The following is a 10,171-nucleotide window of genomic DNA, read 5'->3' as shown; positions in this document are numbered from 1 at the left end:
CCCCCCCCCCCCCCCAAAAATGCATTGTGTAAACTGCTTTTTTTATTATTCTTATTTTCTAACTTAATAGTTCAAACAAAAATGAGAATTCCTACTCGCCCTCAATTTGTTTCAGACCTCTATGAATTTCTTTTTTGAAGAATGTGAGTAACCAAAAAGTTTCTTGACTCCATTGACTTCAATAGCATTTTCCCCCATACTATTGAAGTCAGTGGGGACCAGCTATTGTTTGGTTACCCACATTCTTCCAAATATCTTCTTTTATGTTCAACAAAAGAAAGAAAGTCATAAGGTTCGGAACAACTTGAGGGTGAGTAAATGATGACAGAATTTTAATTTCTGATTGAACTATTCCTTTAAGAATAAAGCTAAGAATATGATGTGTTCCCAAAATAATTTCTTAAGATTTTTTTTTAAAGATTGTTCGGAAGTTAAAACCCAAGAATTTGAATTCCTGAAAATAATGATCTTAAAAATAATCATAAATAATGTCTCAAAGTTTGGATAACTTGTATTAAATCCCTGAAGGTAAGATGTTTAATGAATTTATTGTGTTGTTTCAAATATGAAGCATTTAAAATGTTTGTAATTTGAATGGTAAAAGGTTGTAAATATGCTACGGCAAGCTTAGTGAAATCACTGTAGTTATATAAAAATTAACTACAATTAGCAGGGCCATGCAGAGACCTTTGGAGGGGCAGGTGCTCAAAGTATAAAAGGGGCACATGGAACACGGCTTTAAATAGGGCTGTGCTCTGTTAGATTTTGCTGTATTTGGCTGAGCAATCGTTTGGGTTTTGAGAGACCAGGGGCCTGTACCATGAAGCCGGATTAGCTGGCTAGCCAGGTAAGTTTCAGTTTAGTTTGCACCAATCCTGGGTTTTAAGTACCATGAAAGCCACGTCTTTTAGCGGCATTCATTGCCATAGTAACTTACACTCCACAGCTAACCTGCTCCAGGGCAGGTTATGTTCTGGGTAAGAGATCTCAAACTGAAATTGGACCAATCAGATGTGAGCAAAGTGACACATGTCTGACACAAAAAATCACTCCCCCAGTTTCTCTTCCTCCAAATTCAAGGTCACTATTTAGTAAAAAAAAAAAAATATATATTAACAACAAAATTGTCTGGCTTTAATGATAATTGCTTAGAATGATTTTTATATGATTTATATAATTATTTTATGATTAATATTATTATTAATCCATAACACACAAGCAATTTTTGTTTAACAATTATTATAAAGGTTATATAGAGGCCATATGTAATATAAATAAGCTGTAGAATCAATAGATAATGCTTTAAAAATGACTACATGTGATCTTACATATTCGAGTCTCTATCGCTATTATCAACTATTTAAACTAACTTCACAAGTTTCACTTGCACTGATAGAGCAAGATAATTTATTTGTCCACTTTCATGGACAAGTACTTTCTTCAGTGTAAATGCATTTAAATTCCTCATATTCTTCAATCTCTTAACCTTTAGCGAAAGAGTTTTGAATCTCGCTGGGTCTCTCGCGAGAAGTGAATCACACATCTCTGTGTTGCAAGGCATGTAATTGGCTGTTCATCACTGATGTCACACATTCATGTGCACGCACTCCACAAACTCAGGATCAAAGCCAGAGTTGACAAAGAAAGCTGATGATCAGGCATCATGGTACCAACCAAGCCGGATTGGAGTGGTTTGGTATTGTCAACTCGAAACTAATCCTGTAACTCTGAATTTGTTCAACTACCATCATGTTACAGGCCCCAGACCTTTATACCTGGTAACAAATGTGCTACAAACAATACAATAACACCCCATGGAGAGCAAATGATAGTGTAACCTCATGATGACCTGATAGGACCTCTCCCATGAAGAGCCCATGATACATTGACCTGATGTTGACCTAATGGGCTAATTATATGGGCCATTTGGGTCACACTTTTGTAAACAGAGTTTCAGTTGATTGCATCTGAGGCACAGTCACAATGTAAATGCATCTGAATTGAAGTACACATAATCTTTCAGCTCCTTGCTGATACGTGTATCGAAACGAATGCTTCTGTATTGATACAGCAGCAAATGCCGTGACGCAGTCAGAAACACGGAACAGAAAAGACCATTTTAAGTTTAAAAGTTAAAGAATTTTTTTCTTTGCAACTCTTAATTACTCTGGAATTAGAAACTGAATTATATTATTATTATTATAAGACCCCCTCAACGTGCTTTAAACTTTTCCCAATCAAACAACAAGAACGAAAGAGAACAGGCACCTTTGTTTATATTGCTGTGTTTAGAACTACATTAGCCAAATTTTTAATATTTAATAAATATTTGATTTTAATCAAATGTAATTTCGTCCCCTGCACTTTATACAGACTGGTGTGTTCAAGTAGAGGTTTCTAGATTTAAATCAGATTTAAATTCAAAGAGACAGTATTGATAGTCTATGCATGACCTGACGTTTTATTCGTATCCAAAATGAGGAGACATGAACATCAGGAGTGCTGAACACTTATGCAGTGTATGTTTCATTCATACTCAAAGCCGGAGGGCGCTCTTGTGCAGAAAGTCCAAAACGGACTAGAAGTAATAATTATGATGTGCAGGAAATCCCTAATGTGGACAAAAGCATCCGGCTATATGCTGAGCTGAATTAAAAGAAGAAACGTTTTTACTGATGAAACGTGAAGTACGCAGTACTGACATATCATTTAGTATAGAAACTATCAAATATATTTCCTGCCTTATTCTTTGATAAAAATGGGGGGAAAAAGTGTTCGTAGTAGCCTTTATAAATCAATCATAAAAAATAACGTTACTTCCACAGGCTACACACAGCAATATAAACAACAGCTGAGCAAGCTCTCTTCACGTCGTTCTAAAATAATAATAATTTAATAATAAGTCAGGTGAAAGGTCATCATGTGGATCATTTTATTTATGGCTAAATTATTATTCATTAATTTTACTAACAGTTAGATTGGGTATAAAATTACAGTATTATGCTCCAAAAACATCCTTTAGTCATTGTACATAATGATGATTAATGTGTGTCGTTATCATAGGTGATGATTCTACATCCAGCTTTCATTAAGTAAGTCCATGAGACTTGGTTGCTGAAATGTGCCAAATATCCATCCACTGGATTTCTCGCTATTATATTTGCCCTGCACGTCTGTGATCAGGTAAATCCCGCTCCCCTCCAGTCTCGTTTTTATTTACACATTATTGTATAGACATTTTTGCCTTCTTTTTTGTCCAGGTCTCTACGTTTGGGTTTGGTGCAGACCAATATGGAAACTGGTACCACTACTTTGAGAAAACCTCACATAACATTCGTACTGGTGCTCATAGTGGCAGCTTTGAATTCGACACCATGATGCAACTGTACTTGGAAAACAAAATTCAGGTGTACAGAGGGAGATAACTAGAAGTATTGACATTTGTCATTCAAGGCTTTTGTTCATTAAAAAAAAAAAAAAGTTGTTCCATCATCTTAATCGAACAATGCATTTGCCTCCATTTTTTAACTGTTTAACTGCCTATGAAAACTTTTAAAGGGATAGTTTACCAAAACATGAAACTCTTTCATCATTTACTCACCCTCATCTTGTTTCAAACTTGTAAGAATTTCTTTCTTCTGTTGAACACAAAATTAAATATTTTGAAGAATGTTGGTAACCAAATAGTATGATTACGACAATGAGTAGGTCCTGACACGTGTTGTCTGACCCCAGTAGAGTGCAGAATGTCTATAAATGCTGATCCCAATGCATCTTTTTCATTATCAACATGGATATTAAAATCACCAACAATTAAGACTTCATCTGCAGCCAGCACCAACTCAGATAGAAAATCAGCACTTTGATAAAGTCTGTATGGTGCCCTGGTGGCCTGTATGCAGTAGCCAGTACAAACTTCACAGGGGATTTATCATTAACACTTGTTTCTCTGGATAATGTTATATGAAGTACTATTACTTCAAACGAATTATACTTGAAACCAGACTCTCTGAGAAATACTGAAAATGTTACTATAAGTTGTAGCAACACCTCCCCCTTTAACTTTTGGATGTGGCTCATGTTTATAATAGTAATCTAGGGAGGTAGACTCATTTAAAATAATGTAATCATTTGGTTTTAGCCAGGTTTCTGTCAAACAGAGCATATCTAAGTTATGATCCTGATCATATAATTTACAAAAAATAGAAAAAAATACATAGAAAGGTGTCACGATCACCAGCTGGAGTGCCCATGAGCTCCACCAGAGGGCAGTCCACCAACCACTCTTGTCACACTCTCACAGACTACATTTCCCATAATCCTTTGCCGGACGCATCATCACTGATTGCCTTCACCTGTGTCTCGTTACCTTATCAATCTCACACTATAAAGTTTGCACTCATCCACACACACATCGCTGAGTATTGCTAGCCTGTAGCGTTTTCGAGTTCCTGTGTTTTTCCGTGTTTACTTGCCTTGTCTTGTCTTTGGGGTTTTTGATCCCTGGACTGTTTCCTTGTTTTCTGATTGTTTGGTGCCTGCCCTGACCTTCGCCTGTTTATTGGATTATTCTCATCCTGGATTGTACATGATTGCTGTTGTTTGCCCCTACTTGTTTTGACCACTCTTCTGAATAAAGCCCGCATTTGGATCCAACTCCGTTGTCATGCCTCCCAACGTTCCAAAAGGGATCTAATATTCATTAAGCCAAGCTTTATCATTTGTTTATCTGTATTATATCTGTTTTTTATTTATTGAACATCAATTAAATTGTTATCCTTAAATTGTTTTGGACGTTTTTTGTATTTGCTAGTTTGGGGAACAGACACAGTCTCTATAGTATTACATCTAGGTGAAAGAGTCTCTATGTGCTGAGAATTACCTGACTTCTGTGACTTGAGGTGGTTAGCAGACGGTCGGTTTAGCCAGTCTGTCTGCTTCCTGACCTGGGCCTCAGTTAGTCAAGTACAAATACCTTAGTGACTCACTGAGTGCAATGGGTTATCATAAAAGTTGGTTACGGTTGATTCATAGAAACAAATTCTCAATTAGTGAAAAAAAAAAACAAATCCTTCACGTTCAGTCTTTGTTTAAAATGGAGCATAAAAATTAACCTTGACCTGACAAAAAGGTAAAGATTTAGCGTTATAAAAATCTTCTTGATAAGCTTCCAAATGAACAATGGATCTGAACATTCATCTGCCAGTCTGGTGGGTATGGAAGCATATGGGTAGCAATATTCGTTTTGAAATGTAATAGGCTATGCAAAATGGCAATGCAATATATAAAATTGCAATGTATTTCTGTATTTAAATTTACATTTTCCCATTCATATGTGCAACGTTTAGTGCAAAATGAAAATGAAAATTCCATTATATAATTTACATTTGCCATTTCCTACACTAGTTTAAATATGTAAATTAAATACATATTTTAACGCTTTATAAGTTGCAAAATTAAAATGAAGATGTTCCCCAAATTGATTAGATATGTTGAACATGTACAAGCAAAAACTGTAGCAAAATTATAATTTAAATGCTGTTTTTTCTAAATACATTTAGACTTACGGGTAGGACACTTGGGATTGCATTTTCATCATAATACCACGTGATAATTGTAGCATAATGCAGTGTGAATTTCAAAATGCATTCTGAACAAAAGGTCTAGCAAAATGGTGATTTAAACGTCTTTTGGTTTACTTAAATGCATTGACACTTACACTTAAGACGTTTAAATTACATTTTCATTAAATAACCCGTGATGAATGTAGTTTAAGTCAATGTGGATTTGAAAATGCATTCCGAGCCGCCAACCTGTCAATCATCATATCAAGGCGGGGCTCGGCAACAGGATTCACAATAGGTCAATATTCACCTGCCTCAAAATCGCTCACTCTTTGCACAACGAATAATGCACAAGATCAAGCAGACAGGGCAATTCTACACTTATTAACATTACATAACCATTGCGCTCACATCTCACGGCTTTTGCAGCATCTCATGCAGGACACAACATTCTAAAAATGCAGCAAGGTAAAATAAGTTCAACTTTTTAAAAAAACCTTTCGAGACCTTGTTTTTATCCCACCAATTCCACTGCCCATGTCTCACGTTTTTCAAAGCAGAAATGCATTCTGTGTTAACAGCCTTTAAAAATCAAATTTTGCTTTTTTCAAATTTGCTTTTTTAATTCTTATTTTCTTAATTCTTATTTTCTTTTCTTAACTTAATAGTTTAAAAAAAATGAGAATTCTGTCTTTTACTCACCCTCAAGTTGTTTCAAACCTCTATGAATTTCTTTTTTTAAAGAATCTCCATTGACTTCCATAGCATTTTCCCCCATACTATTGAAGTCAGTGGGGACCAGCTATTCTTTGGGTAGCCACATTCTTCCAAATATCTTCTTTTATGTTCAACAAAAGAAAGAAAGTCATAAAGTTCGGAACAACTTGAGGGTGAGTAAATGATGACAGAATTGTAATTTCTGGTTGAACTATTCCTTTAAAGGGGTCATATGATGCTGCTAAAAAGAACAGTATTTGGTGTATTTGGTGTAATGAAATGTGTTTATGCGGTTTAAAGTTAAAAAAACACATTATTTTCCACATACTGTACATTATTGTTTCTCCTCTATGCCCCGCCTTTTTGAAACCTCAAATTAGAAAACATTATTATAAGATAACCGTTGTGAATCGGGCTAAAGTAAGGCGATAGTTTTGAACACTGGCTGGTTATGTACTTGCTCAAATATTGATTTCGGATAATTTTTAACCAAAAAAAGTTACGGACTGCAGCTTTGAGTAAAAAGACGTGTTTTTATGCATAGTTAATAGATTACACTATTAGGCTACTTTGCCCATCGCCCATTAGCCTATAGATCAATGTAAGAACCAATTTAATATGTCAATAATTTGGATATTATAACTGTTATATAACTGTTTGCTTAGAGTGTTGATTTGCAAGTAATGACCTAAAGTATAACTTCTGTAACTTTCTTTGAGAGGCAATTTTGATATTTCCTATGCATATGTTTCAATATTATTTCTTATGTTTCTGATGTATAATTTCGGTTCTGTTTCTTTAACGGCCACGCACGTGCTGTTAGACGAGGTTGAATAGGTGCGGGCAGGGAAATAAGGAAGAAACAGTTTTCTTACCGTCCTGCTGTCATTTATTTTTTATTTACGTTTAAGGAAACACGAGTTAAAGGAATTACAAGTGCAATATCATAGGATATAAGAACCAACTGGATTTTGTAATTTTGTGTTTTGATTAAACTCGCATTTTTGTTACGAGCATGACGTGGCCACCCCCCGTAATATATGACATGGTAAAAAATGACTGAATGAATAATACTGAAAGTAGGTTAAAATTCATTTTAAAAGTGTGCCCCCTAAAAGTGCAAGTGGCCCCTGCCGTCCCCCCCCCCCAGTTACTGTGGTCTAGAACCGCCACTGGGGACATGTCCCCCCGTCCCTAGCGGCTGCTACGCCCCTGCTGAAGATCAGTGGGTAGAGACAATAAAGGTGTGCAGATACTTCTGCCAGGCACCTTTTCAGAATTACCCAAGATACTGACTGGTGAACGTTCATAGCATTGTTTGAACTGGAGACGATTGCTCAGTGTCATTGTTATGTTTACAAAACTTCAACAGTTATAAGTCAGGTTCTTAAAATACTGATGTTTTCTTTCGAATCTCATACACCAATGAGAACGATGAGGACCATACATTAACATTAACCTGGGATAATGTATAAGATAGTGACATTTAGGTGTTAAAACATTTCCAAATACTTCTTTCATCTCTGAAAGGAATGCATGTACAAGTAATTCTAGTTATGCTTGTTTATCTTTCCTCATTTTAGCTGCCATGACAATGTCTGCATGGCAATCTCTTTACATAAAAACCGTACGTGCCAATATCTGCTGCCAGGAGGAACACGATAGCCTATTATAAATGACAACAATCTAAAAAGGCACTGTGACGAGTGGGGCGGGGCTGAGAGCCGTGGGAACGAGATTGAGGTCTCTGCAGAGCAAAAGTGTGCATTTCTGAATTTGTGGGTGTTTTCAAACTGCAGGGTGTTTCTCAATCATGCAATCAAAATGATCCCCCTTACCTAACCCTACCCCTAAACCTACCGTCACTATGTCAGCCAATCAGGAAACATGGTCTAAAAACACCCCGATCTGGTAACTTCCATTACTTTCCTGCAGAGACCTGGGCTATGTCCAAAATCGCCCCCTATACCCTTAAATAGGGCACTATTTGAGGGGACAGCCATTTTTATTGGTGTCCGAAACCATAGTGGACATTCTCGAGTGCACTCATTCAATCCCACAATGAAACGAAAAAAATGAGTGTACAACTGGTGCACGCTCAATGGCTAGAGAATACCCATAATGCACTGTGAGAGTCACGCGCCGAATGAATTCCCGCATCTCGCCAGAAGATGGCGCCCCACCGGTCTCGAATCCGTTTCAATAGGGAGGTTCAACCAACTCTGAGTTAAAACTTGAACTCTGAGTTGACTTACACTGAGATGGGAAACTTGAGTTTTCGGTTTCAGAACAGCTGAATTTAGTTAGTTCAATCGACTCTGAGTAGGCTGACTCTGAGTTTAGCGCGTGCACCATGACTAAGAAAAGCCATGATCAATGGAGCTCCGATATTACGATTCACCATGGCAACAGCTCCTGCCAAAAAGACGTCTGCATACTTCAGAGTCAATACAAGTTTAATTCTTATCACTGTTATAATATCACAGGTGAAAACTGGCAGAACGGTAGGTTATTGAACTAATAGGCTATTCATTTTCATGGAATCCCACAGGCAAAAAAATTAATAAAATAATAATAATAATAATAATTTAAGTGCATTTTTCTTATTTTACAAATGACCTGCCAATAGGGTAAGAAAAATATGTCAGCGGCTATTTACACTGAGTGGAATTAGCATACTTTCTTAGCGATAGATCCTATCTACAGTAGGCTAAGTGCAAATAGCTCTAGATGCTATTTACACTATAGTGAAAATAGTGATATACAGTAGTGGCCAAAAGTATTGGCAGTGACACAAATTTTGTTTTTTGCTAAATTTGCTACTTAAGTTGTTGTGGTGTTCATTCACATTGTTTCTACAAGTATTGGCAGTAACATAATCTAGAAACAATGTGAATGAACACCACAACAGCTTAAGCTGCAAATTTAGCAAAACACAAAATTTATGTCACTGCCAATACTTTTGGCCACGACTCTAGGCCTATTCTATTTACCATGTAAAAGTAGCAGTTCTTTGCAATAAGTGTAAATAATAATTAGATGCCATTTATACTTTATACTGGCAGATACATACTATTTGCACCTCAGTATTGTTGTACATTATCGGGATGCAATAATACTACAAAAGTGTAAATGAGTATATTTATTACAATTATAAATAATTGTATCATTATTAAACACTCGTTAGGCACTTTACTTCCACTTGTAGAACATTTTCTTAATTTTTATTGAAAATAAATTCTAATGTGATATGTGATGGAAAAAGTGAGAAGAGCGAGCTCGGCAAGAGCCGGACTCGAACCCGGTCAATCACATCACAAGCTAGTTCTCCTGTTGTTGTTTTATTATGTTCCATTTGTGTGGGGCTGCTGCTTTTACTTTCGTTTTGTGTTTATTTGATTATTAAAGTTTTGTTTAAATGTTCGCCGGTTCCCGCCTCCTCCTTCCCCGATCTACGAACTGCGTTAGACACCATTTCTGAGTAGCTGTTCCTATGGGTTGAAGTCGTCGTTCAGACAAAAGCACAGGATTATTGGCCTTGTCATTCTGACAAAAAGAGAATTTTTGAAGCTCTTCATTTAGCTCAATTATAGTTATATGCTTTTGATTATGAGTTTCGCAAATAACATGCTTCAAAGTCAGTGGAAAAACTCCCTCCAGCATATCATGCATTATGTCTGGGGTCACCTCAAAATAATCTACTATATCAAATTAACTTTTGCCATTTATGCCATACAAAGCAATATTTTCTTTGTTATGCTGGACACACTGGAGATGATATTCATGGACTTCAAGTCAAGTCAAGTCAAGTTTATTTGTACAGCGCTTTTCACGATACAAATCATTGCAAAGCAACTTTACAGCAAATTAAGTTTCTACAATATTTAGTG

At 36.3% G+C, this 10,171-nt stretch overlaps 1 pseudogene; it reads left to right on the top strand.

Annotated features, from left to right (window-relative positions):
• Positions 1–3,425, top strand: part of LOC107727333 (CMP-N-acetylneuraminate-beta-galactosamide-alpha-2,3-sialyltransferase 1-like) — a 17,280-nt pseudogene extending 13,855 nt beyond the window's left edge.
• Positions 3,426–10,171: the final 6,746 nt, after the last annotated feature.

The sequence above is a fragment of the Sinocyclocheilus rhinocerous genome, unplaced genomic scaffold (assembly GCF_001515625.1).
Source record: "Sinocyclocheilus rhinocerous isolate Xijiao unplaced genomic scaffold, SAMN03320098_v1.1 scaffold1154, whole genome shotgun sequence".
In the NCBI taxonomy this organism is placed as follows: Eukaryota; Metazoa; Chordata; class Actinopteri; order Cypriniformes; family Cyprinidae; genus Sinocyclocheilus; species Sinocyclocheilus rhinocerous.
Note: the sequence above shows the minus strand (reverse complement) of the source record. Positions and strands in the feature narration are given on the sequence as shown.